Source organism: Ochotona curzoniae, unplaced genomic scaffold (assembly GCF_017591425.1).
Source record: "Ochotona curzoniae isolate NIBS_2020 unplaced genomic scaffold, NIBS_Ocur_1.0 contig_2754, whole genome shotgun sequence".
NCBI classification, from domain to species: domain Eukaryota; kingdom Metazoa; phylum Chordata; class Mammalia; order Lagomorpha; family Ochotonidae; genus Ochotona; species Ochotona curzoniae.
The window spans coordinates 21,471,312-21,488,750 of NW_024465582.1; positions in this window are offsets into that span (position 1 = coordinate 21,471,312).

Sequence of the window (17,439 nt, forward strand, 5' to 3'; positions counted from 1 at the left end):
ATCTCACGACAGAGGATCTGGGCTTGAATCTCAGCTCCTCTCTGGGGTCCAGGTTCCTACTGATGATTACCCTGCGAAACAGTCAGTGAGAGCTCAAGTAGGCTGATGAAGACTCCTGTTGATTTCCCAGCTCCTGGACTTAGGATGGCCCAGCAGCTACCATGTATAGTTGGGGAGTAAACGTGCAGATGTGAATTAAGTTTTTTTTTTTTTTAAGTAAAAATGGATTATTATACTTGCCTTTAAAAAATTCATTTGGCTAGAATTTACATATTTTGATTTTTTAACTTGTATATTTGTAGTAGTTAATGGAATTGGTTTATTTAACCAGGAAAGCACTCATGAATGTATAAGTAAGACTGATCATGCGAAAATGGAAACTGCATGTGAAAGTAAATAAACACCAGGTATTTTAACTAGAATTATCCTTGGAATACAGGAGGACGCTGCCGCAGATATCCACTGAATAAACATGATGTGTCTGCCTTCTGCAGTGCCCTAATTTGGGGAAGAAACATAATAAAATACATGGGGTGGATTCTAAAGGAAAAAAAAATTCACAATTTTAAAGTGATAAAACATGATGTTTAAAGAAATTTTCATTCATCTTGAAACTGGAAGATCTTTATGTCTTTTGCTGTTTGTGGTCTGAGATATGTGGTCTGTTTAGTGGCCATTCATAATGTTTTGTGTTTCTAGGAAGTAAGAAAACAAAATCAGCACCTCTTCAAAGAGATTAAGAAAAAAAATGCCCAAGAAAAATGTGCAGTAAAAGATAAATGTGTTTTAAGACAGTGAATTGGGAAAGCTGAAACAATCAGCAGTTAGAGCAGTAACCCGTGTTTACCCCACCCCTCTCGCATCAGCAAGATGATCGGAGAAATTTTATCAAAAGGAAAGAGAATATCTTCAGAACTGGTGAAGTGATAGAACTAAACACAAAAGAGGCTCTAGATGTTTAAAAAATGCAAAGAAACTAGTTATTTTGGGCATGAAAATTATGTAAAGAGGGAAAATTTGGGCCAGTTTCATTACAAATTGAGAATATTTCAACAAAACCTCCCAAGAGAAACCCAGAACAATTAGTTTGTCCAGAAAAGCTTTAAAATTTCCCTGAAAGATACTAACGTTTGGAAAGGGACTCAACTGTATGAACTTAACACCAATTTTAAAAATAGCTAAATCCATATTTCAATATAAATACAGAAGTTGCATGTAAAATACTAGCATGAATTTAGAAGTAATTGAAAAGGCCACTAAGAGCAGAATAAATTAGTAGGTAACATAATAGAAAACATCAGTTTTTCGAAGGAGAAAAACAGGCTTTTGATAAGATTCTTAGTCTTCATTTAAAAAGGAAAGTAAAATGGCTAAGTCCGAATAGGATACTTTAATGAAAGTGCATTAGTAATATCCATCTGTTCTCCAATGATAAAACATGATGCGTCTACTGAGTATCTGATCTGGCAGCCAGCATTTTTTCCGTTTTTGTTTTTTTAAAGATTGATTTATTTGAAAGGCATGGTTGACAGAATCACCTGCTGGTACACTCCCCAAGTGGATACAAGATCTGCTCCTGGCAAGTACAGACCCAAACCAGGAGCCTTTAATTCCATCTGGGGCCTTTCTGTTAGAGCAGCAGACTGCTGCCTTCACAGGCACATGGAAACAGGGCTGGACCAGACGCAGCAGGGTCTCGGGGTGCTGGCGTTGCAAGCTGCAGAGTTAGACATGCTGTGCCACAAAGGCAGCCCAGAAGCAGTCAGCTTGGACTTTGTGTTTTGTTAGTAGATCCTTCCCTAAGGTCTAAAGTCACAAACGGCGACACTCAGCTGTTGAGTGGATGTGCATTAATGCATTCAAGGAAGTAGATATTTCTCTTTTATAGCTCAGTTCTCTTGATAAAGCACATGTTCACTTCTGCATAGATTTTCATGTAATTGTACATTTTTTCCCAAATCTTTTTACAGCTTTTAAAAAGGGTTTTATATAGTTCATGTTGATTGCTTATATATTCATCTTATAAATGGCGAAGTTAGCTGATCGAATCCAAGTTTTTTTTTTTTTCAGTTAATTCATATGAAACAGCTTCTCAACCTAAATAACCCTGATTTCCATGTAGCAAAATCCATCTGATGATTTTCTGTCCTTACTTTACCCAGGGAGTCCTATCACATTTAGCATGGTTGACGACTCCTGCTTTTTGAGTTTATCTGAAAGACAGGAAGTAAGGGATTCCCATCCTCTGGAAGCAAGGAGCCAGCAATGCCGTCCTGTTCTCCCACGAGTACCAACGACCTACGTACCTGAGCATCCTGTTGTGCTTCCCAGGGCACAGCATGAACAAGTGGAACCCAAAGCAGTAACTGGAACTCTGACAGGGGATGCTGGTGTCCCCGAAGGCAGCTTAGCCAGCTGACCACACTGGCCCTCACCTCTGCATTTCTACAGCAGTGTCATTCTTTGCCTTCACTGAAACATACTCTTGGGTTTTCTTACCATTCTTCCACATTCCCCTTTCCTGTTCTTCCTCTAACTGTTCTACAAATGTTGTATGTTTGTGGTCTGTTTTTCTTTCCCCATACTCGTCAATGACATTGTCAGGTTCTGTGGACTTAAATAGCTCTGTAAGCACATACAAAATTGGGAGTCTGATTTTAATCATGTTTCATTTCTGAATTATACACATCAGGTGTGTAACAAAACAGGTCTGGGTGATTAAGAATCTGAAGAATTTTTTTGCCCTAGCTTTGCAATGCTCTGGGTTTACTAGAAGATACATATTTTTAACTTAAACTATTTCTTGAATGAATTCCTAAGGGGAGTCAACTTCATTATGTAATTGCATTTGAAAAATCCTTTCATCATAGTGTTTGTTATTTAAGAAAATTTTATGTATGAAAGTTCATCGAAGTTGCATGTCCCTTGTACTTAATATAATCTCATAGGTGGTACCTGGAAACTGAAAAAAGTTATGACACAAAAGCCTTAGATGCTTTTCCAAACTTATTTTATTAAACTTGAACTAAGATCTGAATATTTGTGTCCCCTGAAAATTCATCTGTTTAAACCCCACTCCTACTGGAAATCAGGGCTTTTGGAATACGGGACCTTTTGAGAAGTACTTTAGAGGGCCCTGCACTCAGCAGCAGAGTTAGTGCCCTCAAAAGTAGTCCACAGGAGCTCACTCAATTCTGTAAAATGAGAACATGGAAAGGAGGCACCTTGTATGAACCAGAGCAGGTACTCATCAGACCCTGGGTATGCTGGTCTTGATCTCAAGCTTCCCAGCTCTCAGAATCAGGAGGAAAAAATTTCTGTTGTGAACTACTTGGTATATGCTGTTTTGTTACTACAGTTCACAAGACAACCACAAAGAGTTATAGCACTATTCCTATTTCATTTTATTATTAAATTCTAGCCTATGTTGCATGACATTTGACTTGAAAAAAATACTAACTTATATAAATATACTACATCCATTAATTTGTAAAGTATTTACAGCTATATAGATTGATAAAAATTACTATTGGTTAGAAGCAGGAGGAAGGAAAAAGGAAATTACAAGGCAAATGAGAAAAAAAATAGCTACAGAAAATAATATGGGTATAAATAGGCCTGCTGGTTCACAGTACAACGTGGGACAGTACTAGCTGGGCAGATTGAATTTCTTAACCTGCAAGTTCTTTGTTGTCCTGTTAGTTAAGGGGATTTTGTAAAACAAACAGTAACAATAAAGTAAAAAGGAAGAAAAACATTTCACAGTCTATAGGTAATAATAGTTCCAATGTATAGATGCAATTGACAATAAACACATGGAAGACTGACATTCTCTAAGTTTCTACCCTTTATGTATGTGATTATAAAACTTTTGACTACTCAACATTAGCCCGTTTAGTGTAAATACTGAATTTATCCTACATTTGCTTCTTTGTCATAGTACAAAATTGCACATTCACTGTGTAAAATTTTTGTAAACGGCGCTTGACACTTGAAATTGGCTTTCAAAACTTCTGTAACAGTGTGTACAGAAATCTGAAATTTAGTGTGTAGGTTGTGTTTTCGCTCTGCATTTTTAAAGAAAGTTATAGTCATAAGATGATTTATTTTTATAGTTATATAATACTACTTCCTTTGGATTTAAAATGCAGGTAGTATTTTCTAGAAAGGTCAAATTGAGGGAAAGCCATGTAAATTGATAAATGCAAAAAGGGTCTCATTTGATTTTTTAACCTTTCTTATTTTTGGACAAAATAAATGATGTTTTATATCATTTGCTGGTGGTGTAGACTTAACCAGCAAGAACTCATGCATCAGCCAGTTTAGAACTGAAGACAGAAAAAAAATTCTAATATGTGTAAGTAATTATAGCCTTGATGCTTTAATATTTTAGCTGAAACATAAACTCAGAGTCTTTTCAGAAGTAATGTGCATGGATATACAGAAATTCAGAAATGTAGCATTTTTAAAGAAAAATGTATTTCTTTGTTTGGAAGAGTGAAAAGCAGAAGGTATAGCTGAGAGAGAATGAATCTTGCTTTTGCTGAGTCTAATGCTTACACAGCTGAGGTGGTGTCAAGCCAAAGCTACAAGCCATGAGTATCATTAGTCTCTCATAGATGGGAAATTATGTGCCTCCTATACTCAGCAGGAACTTAAATCAGAGGTTGAGCCATAGCTTTTGCTTTTGGGTATCCAAAGCATTGATCTAACCAAGTTTGGCATAGTGCTTGTCACCACTCTTGTAGGGTTTAGTTATCGTTTTGACTCTAGATTTGAACTGCTAGCCCTGACTTAAAGAAAATCAAAGCCTGCCTGAGATTCAGGCAGTTGGAAAAGATTCCTTTGAATCTTCAGTCCGTGTAAATGGTTTGAATGTGTATCTACAAATCAGCAGTACCTATATTATAATCTCCTTTTGAGGATCTTCTCAAGCTTTCAAAGTTTTCTTCGTCGTTGTTAATAGTACTATTAAAAGAGATGGGCAAGATTTAAAGCTGAAATGCTCATTAGAGGTAATTTAGTTTGGCTGTAAAGCTTTGTTTACACCTTTCATTGTTACCCCATGCAGTGATTTTTATTCATTAGCTTTTAATTGGTTGTCAATGTTAGAAGGGGAAATGAAATTATAAAACATCCATATTTTCAGATTATCTCAAAAAACTGTAGAATCTTCATAAACTTTATCACTCTAATGCCATTGATAGGTGCAACTGACATGTATTCAGGCCCAGAAAGTGCGGGAGTAGTTGGAGAGAAGCATAACTAAGAATATTTGTTAAGTGAATGCAGGCCCTTAAGGAGAATACTAGCACAAAAAAGGCAAAGTTAAACTAGGTGTGTGGAAATCTGCTTTCTTATTCTGGACTCTGGTGGATGTCTAATGTCTAATGTTTGTACTAATCTCTATGCAATTTACTGCTCAACAGATCTTTTCAATGTTGCTTACTAATGTGCCAGGAGATAGTAAGTGGATATATGTTGGAATATCTAACTATCTATGTGATATTTCCTCTTGACTATTTTTTTTTATTTGCGCATGATTTTCAAGGTGCATTCATCATATTTATTTCTGGGAAGTTTCAGATTTTCTCTCTTTTTTTTATGATTTACTTATTTTCATTGGAAAAGCAGATCAGATTTATGAAGAAAGGGAGAGATAGAGAGAAAGATCTTCCATCCACTGGTTCACTGCTGAAATGAGTGCAGTAGTCAGAGCTGAGTTGATGTGGAGCAAGAGGCTAGGACCCCAAAGCTTCTTCTGGGCCTCATACATGGGTGCAGGGTCCCAAGTCTTTGGGCTATCCTCTACAGCTTTCCCAGGCCATTTTCAGGGATCTGGATGGGAAGTGGAGCAGCCAAGACATGAACCAGCACCATATGGGTGAAGATTTCGCCACTGAGCCATCATGCTGCCCTGAAATTTTCTTAAAGAAATGGATGTTCATTCTTTGTCGCTATCTCATGATATGAAGGTATTTGTAACTATGTTTCAGATTGGAATTTCAGATGCTCCTACTTTCTTTCTCTGTCCTGTCAGTGAAATACAGATTCATTGGACTTCTCTAAGATTCCACCAGCTTCATGCTTTGTCCCGCAGCTTGGGACTCTGGGAGACCTTGGATATTTCCTACACTGATAAAATGGCTCCATTTGCCCACTAAAACTTTGAAACATCAAACATGTTGCTAAACATGTTGGATCTAACCCCTGTAACTCATCCAGATTCCTAGGAACATCTTCTCAAGTTCTCCTGCTTAGGCTTTTGGTTGTGGAGACACCAACCTGATTGGTTGTCCCAAGGGATCACCATGGTGTTCAGTGCTTTTTCTCTCCAAGTTCCAATCAGCCTCTTCTTCGGTCAGTTTGAGGCAGTGCCCTGTGGGAACTTCCTTGCTGCCTGCCTTTGGGCTATTGCAGCTGGAGATTTGATTGAATAGAAGGAGTGTGTATTTCAGGAAATGGATTTTCTGAATGTTAAAAAAAAAAAAATCTATCCATGTTGACACCACAATAGGCCAAAAGCCTTTTCATTTGATCTCACCTATGTGTGTTCAGTTTAGTTTGTAGTTGGAATTCTCTTTAATGTTGACAAGATATGTTTTAGAATTCATTACATCTAAAAGACCAGTTTCAGTTGAAGCATTGGACAAAACCATCAACTTGAAAAACCAAGCTACTCTGCATACTCATTGATATGCAAAGCCCTCATAAGTCATTATAATCGTTCTCCTTTTTTTTTTAAAGAGGTTTATTTATGTGCTTAAAAGTTGGAGTTACAAAATGAGAGGGACATACACACACACACACACACACACACACACACACACACACGTTCACTCCCCAGATGGCCACAATAAGACAGCATCAGCCTGAGTCAGGAGGCAGGAGCTTTATCCAAGTTTCCCATATGGATGGCAGGTACTAGGATCCAGTACATGGGCCACTGTTCCTTGCTTTTCCCAGCCCCTTGGGAGCTGGATTGAAGTGTGGCAGCTGGAACATGAACTGCCCATAGGGAATGTTGATGTTGCAGACAGCAATTCTACTGTCTACGTCATAACATTGGCCTTAATATTTTTCCTTTTAAAGAAACCATTGTATATTTAATGTAAATATCTGTAGGTACATATTAGTTTAGAAAGCATTTCTAGTTGAATTCATGCTGAACAAGGTCCAGAAACTTTCTTCATCATTCAAGTAACTGAAAGAGAAGGTGGGAAGGAAGAAGAAAGCATTTGGTGAGCACATTTCTGAATACTGGGTTATTATATTAACATTAAGTCAGCCAATGCTCAGCTTTCCTAGTTGCTTGGAACCAGCTGAGAACATTCAGTGACTTAACATGCACCAGTCGAGGGGACATGTGCATAGGTAACAATAATGCCAGGTAGGTGTCTGCAGTGACAACTGGAGGCCTGTTTGTGTAAATTAAACACTATCTTCAATACTACTGAATTTTACTCACTTCAGCTGGAGATTGAATAATTTAGGAAGTTTTTAGTTTCTTTTTAATCTTAAGAATATGAAACTTTGTTAGAACCAGTGCATCAACTGCAGTTTCTGCCTCCCATTTGGGCACTGCTTCGAGTCCTGACTGCTGCACTTTTGATCCAGCTCCTTGCTACTGAGCCTGAAAAAGCAGTGGAGGATTGATCAAGCACATGGGCCCTTGTGCACTTGTGGGAGACTCAAGAGAAACTCCTGGTCCCTGGCTTTGGCTTGGCTTGGCTCAGCTCCAGCAACTGCAGCTGTTGGGGAAATGAACCACAAATGGAAGATCTGTCTTTCTCTCTGTCTCTCTTTGTCTCTGTAATGCAACCTTTCTAGTAAAGAAATTTTGATTTTTTAAAAAAGAAAAAGATAGATTTTCGTTACTGCTATGAAATGCATGATTATTATAAGAAATTTGAAATCGATGGGTAAAATTTGATACTTTAAGGATTTTTTGCTAATGTTTTGTTTTTGAGATTAATACTGTAGATACAGATCTTCACATCTGTATTTCATAATTATTTCCAAAATAATCTTTTGTGTTCTCTGGATGTATTATCTTTTAAATGGTTGTTTGAGCAATAGAATTATTTCAGTTTTAAACAGTGTAAGAGAAACACAAATTTTCTTTAGTATCGTTCACATTTATGGTGAGACAAAGAATCACAATTATTTCAATTATGTATTAAAAAATTCAGGCATGATAATTATATAAGATTAGCTAACGTAGGCGTAAAATATATTTATGTTGGAACAGTTCACAAGTATGTGGATGATTAAATTCTGACTTTCAATATATTTGCAAGATTTTCATATCTTGCCACCTGGGTATGATTCATAATTGGAAAAATAAAGTTTCTATGCATTTGGAAAGCTCTAACCAAAGTAAAAATATCTATATAATTATCCTCAGGTAAAGTATAATCTTTTGCAACCTTTGGAACCTAGCTTTTCAATGCCATTTGAAAGAACAATGCTAGGAAAATTACATCCATATAATTCTCACTCTGCCTGAAAACATAAACAAATTTGAAAATCAACTTGACAGTTAAATCTGAATGTCTTTGCAGTCTTGCTTTGTCATTAGCCAGCTAAGTGACTTGAGAACAATTTGTCTTGAACTCAGTTTCTTCATCTAATAATTCAGAGTATTGAATAAGAAAATACAATCCCTCCTCATATATGAGTCATTACATCTAGTCCTCTCACTGCAGATGTAATTTGCAATCACCGTTTTTTAAAAATTTGCTTTCCAAATGACAAAATGGTAATGTTCTTAAGAGCTAACAAGTTGTGTGGGTTTAACTTGCCCTTTCACTGAATTCTTTCAGTTGTGAAACTTCATTTTTCTTATTTTCCCGGCAGCAGCATCCCCCAAGGCTAGACCCACACTTTTAGAATAAAGAGAAATTTAGTGATTTCCAGTGCAAGTCGGTACTAAAAACGCCTCTGAAACACACAGTTCCTTCTGTGTTTGAAGGACAAAAAATTAGCCCTCTCAAGGCTGACACCAACTTGGATTAAACTGTGCTAATTTCTTGTCTGCCTTTCTTTTTAAAGTTGAAATCTGCGTGGTTTTTTTTTTTTTTGCATATTTCTATTCGTTTGAGCTAGATTTGTTAAAATATGTGTGTGATGGTGGTATGTGTGTGTGTGTGTTTTGGGGTGAGACTTTAGTTTCTTCAAGTTTTAGCCATTTCCTTCTTTTTTTTTTTTTTTTTTTTGGTCATCAAAGAATTAATGCCTGTATTTTCTGCAGAGTCTTAGAAATTTGCTTCCCAGGGTCTAAAATGTTGTAATATTCCACTTATCTCAATTTTTCCAATTACATTTAGGAATCTGACAGTGTTGCTGTATTAATTGTTTCTTCCTACCAGTTGGAATTCAACCTCTGTATAATGGTTCCCTTGGTTACTTCCTCCATCAGAAAGAACAGGGGCAATAACATTTGCTGGACAGCTCCCATGTGCCGAGGGCTTCTTCACATGCAGTAATGCCATTTATTCTGTAGAACAACCCTGCAAAAGAATTACTTTCCCTGCCTACTTCCTCACTTCCTGAATGGAAGGCTTTTTGTTTTAACAGCAGCTGTCAATCATCTTACCATCATGATACTAGACATATATGTCAGCATGAGGAACAGAATGAAGGCAATATTATAAGTCAAATTTAAAAAGACAAATGTTAATGATTTATTGCATAGTAAGGGATTAGATGGCATCATTCTATTTATGATTTTCAGTTTTAGGTATATCTTATCTATGGAATAATTCACTTGCTGTTCAATAAATTTTCATGAATTTTAAGTAGTTTTAAAGCATGGCTTTTCCTTTGCGGGGGGATAGAGTGGTTGGTATACTATTTTAAATTGTCTCTGTGAAATAAATGCCTTCATTATTTTCTTGATGCCTGTTTCAAACCAGACTTGTCATGCTTGTGTTTTTACAGTTGAATCAAAGTCATGTACAAATAAGCAACCAAATATTTTTGGTTCTAAGGTTGTTATATAATCTTGGAAGTTCCTAAACTATTTTGATAAACAAAGCTTTCTTCAGATTGTATAATGAATTTATGGCTTATAAATAATGGAAACATGTGCATTATAATCCCAAATAGCCCATGATACACATGGAACGTAAATTCCGTGCCTCTTAGAATGACCTACGCCTCCACAGCCATGTTCCCTCTGCCTGAACCCTCTCCCTGCCTGTGATGAAAGCTTTTCTACCATAGCATCTTCTTCTTTCCAGTGAGTTGGCATCTGTGCTGCCCTTGCCACTATCGAACCTCGTTCCATCTTGGAAGACTGATCACTTTGTTTCCCAGGCTACATGTCCTCTGGTCACTGCGATGCCTCTTCAATTGCTCATCATGCTTCTTTCTTAATTTTTCTTCCAGAATCCGTGACTCTTCAATACTTCCTTCCAGCCTATGGGTTCACTTACTTACACATTGCTTCTCGAAAATGCCACTATCTGGATCTTCTGTGTGGCTTGATAAAAATGAAAACTCCTGAGCCTTATTTTCTACCCAGTTAAAAAGAATCTGTCAGTAGAGCCAATATTTTAATCCAGTTCTTCATATAATTTCTATTAAGAGACTATCAAGGAGTTTGTGGGAAATAGGATTAAAAGCTAAGGTTACTTTTTTGCAAAAATTTTGAAATCCATGCATTATTTTTCACAATAAGTAATTTCTGAGGTTTTAGAGGAATCCTGTTGTGTAGATTTCATTTTTTCTTGGCACAAAAATAAACTTATTTTTTTTAATTCTATTCCTAAAAACATCCTGACATTCCCTCACAAGAGCGATGAAGTTTGAGAACCTATGTTCCATGTTTTCCTTTCAACATTGCATCCATTTTTTTTTATTGAATTCCATAGTTACCAAAACACTCAAATTCTGGGCTACAGCTAACAACTTAACCCTTTAGTCATGGTTACATATGCTGATGCATAATAAATGTTTTCTCATTTGTGACTTGAAGATATTTTGAGACAATCATGCTCATAATGCAATCTTGCCATCTTTGTTCCTAACTACACTCCTTTTAACTAGAGAGTAGCTTTGACAGGTATTAACCATTTATGTAAAACAAACCCAAATTAAGCTACATGGTAAATCTAGATGTTTTCCTTCCTATTCAAGAAATCTTGCTTATTTCACTCCGTAAATTCTGGTAAAATCCACCTCCTCGTCACGATCCTATGCTTGCTTTCTTGCATGAACCGTTGTGAAATACTCCCAGTTACTCCACTTCCTCCTGTTTTTTTTCTGGTAATTTCCCCTGCCTACCCAATATATTTGTTTCATTCAGTGTTTTCTAAATTATTATGAAGGGCTTAAAATGTAAATGCATGTAAATAAATATATGTGTATTTACATAAAATAAATACATGTAATACATAGAAAAAGATTCATGTATGCTTGTGTATATGAAAAATAAATATAGGCTGGAAAAATTCCTGAGCAGCTTACCTGTAGAATGTTCTCAGAAACAAGAAATCAGCCTAAATGTAGACATTGACTTGAGAACACACATTCCCATATGATCCAGTGTAGTTTCCTGGCTTCATGATTCACATTCCCAGATAAGCCAGTATGAGTTCCTTCTTTTCCACGAAGCAGTAGAAGCCAGCAGGGTTCAGTGACTTGTGTGAGGTTCCAAGCTCATTTACGGTAGAGCTGGGTCTAGAATCTTACAGTTCTGAGTCCTGTCCAGTGTTCTTCCCACATTTCCACAAGTGATTCCTTAGTGTTCAGCTTGTGACTTGTAGTTTGTCTCATGCAGTAGATAATTTTGTTATACGTTAAGACATTTCATTTTCTATTGCACTACCTCTACATGAAAGGCATTTCAAAATGCTGTTAATAAGAATGCTCAATATAACACCGAAATTGCATCATTTACCTCCATACGGTTGGCATTGCGGTGCAGCCGGTGAATCTCCTGCTCGGGACCCATGCTCCTTATGTCAGAGTGTGAATCTGAATCCTGGCTAATGTGAGCTTCCCGTCTAGCTTCCAGGTAAGGTGCCCAGTAGCTGCAGATAACGGCCCAAGTTCTTAGGTTCCTGCCAGTGACTTGGGAAAACCAGCAGGACTTTCTACTTTCTGACTCCAGATCCGTTTATTCCTGAGTGTTGCAGGCATTTTAGAGCATGAACCAGCATACAGAAACTCGTTTTATCTCCGTCTCTTCATTCTGTCTATTGTTCTGTCTTTCAAATAAATCTTAAAAATAAATAAATTCTTTTAAAAAATGTACTGTAGGTGACTGTGTTAACTACCTGACCCTTGGGCTAAAAGATTACAGAAAGTTTCTTTCTAACTATAGTTATTAAAAATAAAATGTTCAATATGGGCTTGCCAGCATGTAACTTGTCTGTGTCTTTTCTCAACAACCTAGACAAATGGATTTATTATAAGCAGAATAGAATATATTTAGCTGTGTTATCTTGCAGAACTACAGATATTTGTAGAGAGATGGTTCTATTTTTAGCAAGGAAATTGTTTCCTTTGGGGAAAAGTACTGAATGTAGAAGTATTAAAACAAGTGGCAAAAAATGGAAGTCATTGATTGTGCCCATCACTTGTTCTTTATTTATAATCAGTAAATGTTCTCTGGGAATGGGGCACAGTCCTGGGTTTTACTAATTAGATTCCTACTGTTTCAATGATTCTACTCATATTGTTGTTTATAAAAATAGCAACTCTCCTGAAACAAATTTTAATGATGATTAATCCGGAGATCAAAAGTGGGATGTTATCAATCCTATTTATTAAATAGCACTTATATGTTCTCAATATTAATATTTGATCATTTGAAATTGGCAATGTGTGTGTAATGGAGGGATGTTGGACATGGGGAGAAATAACAAAATCAGTATGCTGGAGCCAGCTCCAGCACAAAATAGAAATCAGTATTTATCACATACAAGGAAGCAATATAATAGTTTGAATGATAGGATTTCGTAGTCACAAAAGCCTATGTAGCAATGTGTTTTTCTCCACCGCACCATTTAGGGTCTCCACTGGAAGATGCAGATGCTGAGAAAGAGACCCAACACTTTGAGACTGGGACCATCGCAATGCTCTGCACTCACATGGCTTTTGGCAAGGATCTCTGCTGGGGCTAGTTAGCCCAACCAAACATGACCTCTCTGTGAGCGCTAGACTTCCTCATGTTAACCTTGTGACAGTTGGACTTCTTTACATGATAGAACAGGACTCCAAAACTTAGTGCTTAAAAAGAGCTAATGCATGGGCAGGCACAGTGGCACAGTCCCCACTGCTCCACTTTCAATACAGCTCCCTGCTAATGGCCTTGAAAAGCAATGGAGTTTGGCTCATGTCTTTGCACCCTGCACCCACATGGGAGATCTACAGAAGGCTCCTGGCCCTCAGCTTCAGACAAGCTCAACTCTGAATGTTGCAACCATTTGTGGAGTGAGCTAGCAGATGGAAGATTGCTCTCTCTCTCTCTCTCTCTCTCTCTGTAAATCTAACCTTTAAGTAAAATAATTATTTAAAAGAAAAAAGAACTAATAGAACTGGCATCAAGCCAACTACAAATCCATCAAGAGGCCAGAGAAAGAAAAATATATCCAAAGTCACTTTTTAAAAAGATGGATTTATTTGGAAGGCAGAATGACAGAGAGGAGACACACACAAAATGTACATGTATACACATATACACACATACAAAAGGGATGGATGGATGGATAGATAGATAGATAAATCTAGAATCTTGTATATACATACAACTTCCACTACTGAGTTTGTCAACGAGTAAGGAAACAGTCATCTTGAGGGAAGAACTCATAAGCTTATCTGTGTCTTCCAGCGATGTCTACTGAATGTTTTATGTAGAAAACATTGAGCTGAGTATGGAGAATCCAGAGATAAGACAGCTTAGACTGGAGTGGACAGAAAAAACACCATGCTTTCACGCATGTTGTGTTCATTACTGATAATGAACACAAACTTGTCTGGTCATCACAGACTCCATCTTTTCCCCACTCTAGTCTTAATCTAAAAGCTGATAGCAGTAAAAGCAGAGGGTTATACTGTGTGTTGATGGATAGGAGAGGAAGCTGCAAAACAGAGCCCCCAACATTCATAGACGAGTCCTTGAAACCTGGGATTGGCACCTTACCCAGAACAAAAGGGTTTTTGTTGTTGCCTGGATTTCAGTTCAGAGAAACTGATTTCAATTTCTGCCATGCAGAACTGTGAGAGCATAATTTTCTATTATATTTTAAGACACAAATTTTATAGAAATTTGTTTAGCAACTACAGAAAACCAATCCAGTAGAGAAACACCTGTAAAAATGTGAATACTAGACCATTAATCTTCATTTTATGGGATTCAACATGGTAAACTGCATTTTTTTGCAAGTATATTAGGGAGCATTTATCATCTTCCTCTGTGTCTAAATACTGTTCTCACTTCTTTTCTCCTTTCTCATTCCTTATTCCTTCCTTTTCTCCCCCATCTTCCCTCTTTTAAATCTTTTCCTGCTTACATGTCCCTTTTCTTACACACAGATACACACACACACAGACAGACACTGTTAGTGCAGTGAAGCAATGTGCTGATTCATCTACAAACAGACAAGTATTTATTTTAAAAATGTTAAGTTCTAAAGTTTCCTTTGGGAACATTCATGTTCAAATACTTAGGGCTGGGAGAAATGTGGGGAAAGCAAAGCAGCTTAATTGTATTGACATATCTTTACCACATCCTCCACTGTTGAATTTTGACATTAGTCAACACTGAAGGCAAATCTTAACAAGATACAAGCAGCAATGCATAGTAAGAGGAAAGGAATGCTGCTGGGCATGAAAGAGCCTTTGTTTGGAGGGCTGCTTGGACATCAGACATGTGCAACAATTATCAGTGGTCACTTTATTGAGCCTATCATATTTCTAATGAGAAATAATTTGAATAATTTCCCAAGAATCCAAAAGTAAAAATTGCAATGTTTTTGTTGGTTTCTGCACCACTAATATTGAATGGCGTTGGTTGCACAATCATTAAGCACTTCCAGAAACATTCAGCAACAATTTCATGCAGATTATCAAAACACATGTTAAAACACCATTCGGTGAGGCCAACAGCTGGAATCCCTTACTATCCTGCATGGTCACTCAAATGATCTTTTGTTAAATGAATTGCTCAGCACCAAAAACATTAATGAGCAGTTCAAATTTTGGTAGACTGAGTTAAGTGGCGAATCAAGAATAGCATACTTACTTCACCTCGAGGAGAAGGGAAGGCATAAAGTATCTTGATACGTGATAGCCTGGCCAACTAACATGCTCCAGGATTTACATTTTGAACCGAGCATTCTATTATTCTAACTACAAGTCCAGAATGAATGCTGGCATAAAGATCTTATAGCCATCCAATACCAGAAAAATGTTGGGGTGATTGAATTCTCATAAATAGCCATCACTGGATTAAAAATGTATTAATTCCTTAATGTGCCCTGAATTACAATTGATTCTTTTACTGGGACTCCTATGGCTCCTAATCTGAGAGAGTTGTGCCATTAAATGTGGTTTCTTCACCAAATCCTTATACCTTCTGGAAGAGTCCCTTTACTGAACTGTACTCAGTTGCACAATTCAACACTGGATCTGTTTCCTGCTAAGCTTTGGTGACTACATGATTAGAATATGCACTAGACACAGAACATTTTATTGTTATGTATTCATTGTAGTTTTTATTTATGATTTGGTTCACATTTAAATTCCCTAAATATATAAATTCTCTTGCACTTACATACAATCTTTCAAAATTAGCAAACCAACATTTGTATGACATTATCATATAATTATTGATCAGCCAGATTTTACCAAATTGATAAATATTTATGTTACAGGTCAATGTGTGAGATATTTCAGTTCATTGAAAAGTGAATCCACACCATTACAAACATGCAGGTCAAAAAGGGATGCTTAAATCAATTTTTAAATAAATTTAAAATTTAACTTGTTCAAGAGGGATTGGCCTATACTATTTCCAACTAAAAAAATTCATTGGCATGCTGATAAACAAGAATACTTTGTACAGGTGGCCTAAACATAATAAAGGAAGAAGTTGTAGATCACAGGAGTACTTCAATAATGACTGATTTCTTATTGAAGTCACCAGTAATTGTTCTGGCCCATTTCAAAGCTCTCGTTTTTTCCTATCTTAGTCTTCTCTTTCTTCAATAAATATGAAGATTTACATTACTAAAATATTTATTTAAATAAGCCTGTACAATGGGATCTGCTCTATTTTTGATGAGAGTTATATGGGAGTATCAGAGTTATACGGGGGGCAGCAGTCAGTCTGTGCATCCCTAGAGTTTTGAATCTGCTCCATCACAGGGCTGCCTGCACAATGGACAGTTCTGACCTCCAAAGTTGCTGGCACCTCATAAAAGCGTTTCACATTTATCAGATGTTTTGGAACAAGAAATAAAAGTTTGTGAATCTGATTTCAAAAATAATATGATTTGTGCAATCTAGATTTATATAAGAGGCAAATTAGAAATAAAGCTTTGCTAAAAAACTCTAAATGCTGGTGTTGTGATGCAGTGGATTAAGTCATGGCCTGCAGTGCCAGCATCCCTTCTCCGTGGAGTGGATTTGAATTAAAGCCATGCCACTTCTGATCCAGCTTCCTGTTAATACTCCTGGGGAATAAAAGGAAGATAGCCCAAATACTGGAGCCCCTGCCACTCAAGTGAGAGCTCTAGATACAGTTGCAGACCCAAGGTTTGAGTCTGGCCAAGTCCTTAATGTTGTGGCCATTTGGGAAATGAATCAATAAAGAGAAGATGTCTTTCTCCCTGCCTGTCATTGCTTTCTTTGCCACTCTGCCTTTTGAATCTAAAAGAAATATCTGTAAGCGTGTTCAAACAGTATACATGTCATTCTGAGGCTTTCATTGCCATGTGTACCTGAAGTGCCATCAAGCGCTCTCTAAAGCAGAAATGGCTCCCGAGTGCCAAGTTCTTTTCTTCAGATATCTCTGCATGGATATTCTCAAAATACACAAATATTTGCATCCAATTCTTGTCATATTCAATCTTGCTGCAACTACTACCTGGAAATCTGGGGATCATTTTTGTCTTTCATTCCTCCTTCTTCATATCCAATAAATCAGGATGTTTTGCAAATTTCTAAAGGTGTTTCCTATTCACTGTTTTTCCCCTTACCAATGATGTCTTGTTTCAGATCATTATAACCCTTACTCTGGACAATTCCAAGGATCTCATAGCTTTTTTTTTTCTTCAATTTATTTATTTATGTACTTTATTTGGAATTTTATGGTACAGTTATGGGATTAGCACTCCCCCCCCCCCCCAATTCCCACTCTCTGACTGATGTTTCCCATATTGTTACAATAATATGGTTCTTCATAACAATTTATAGTTCCATCAGTCT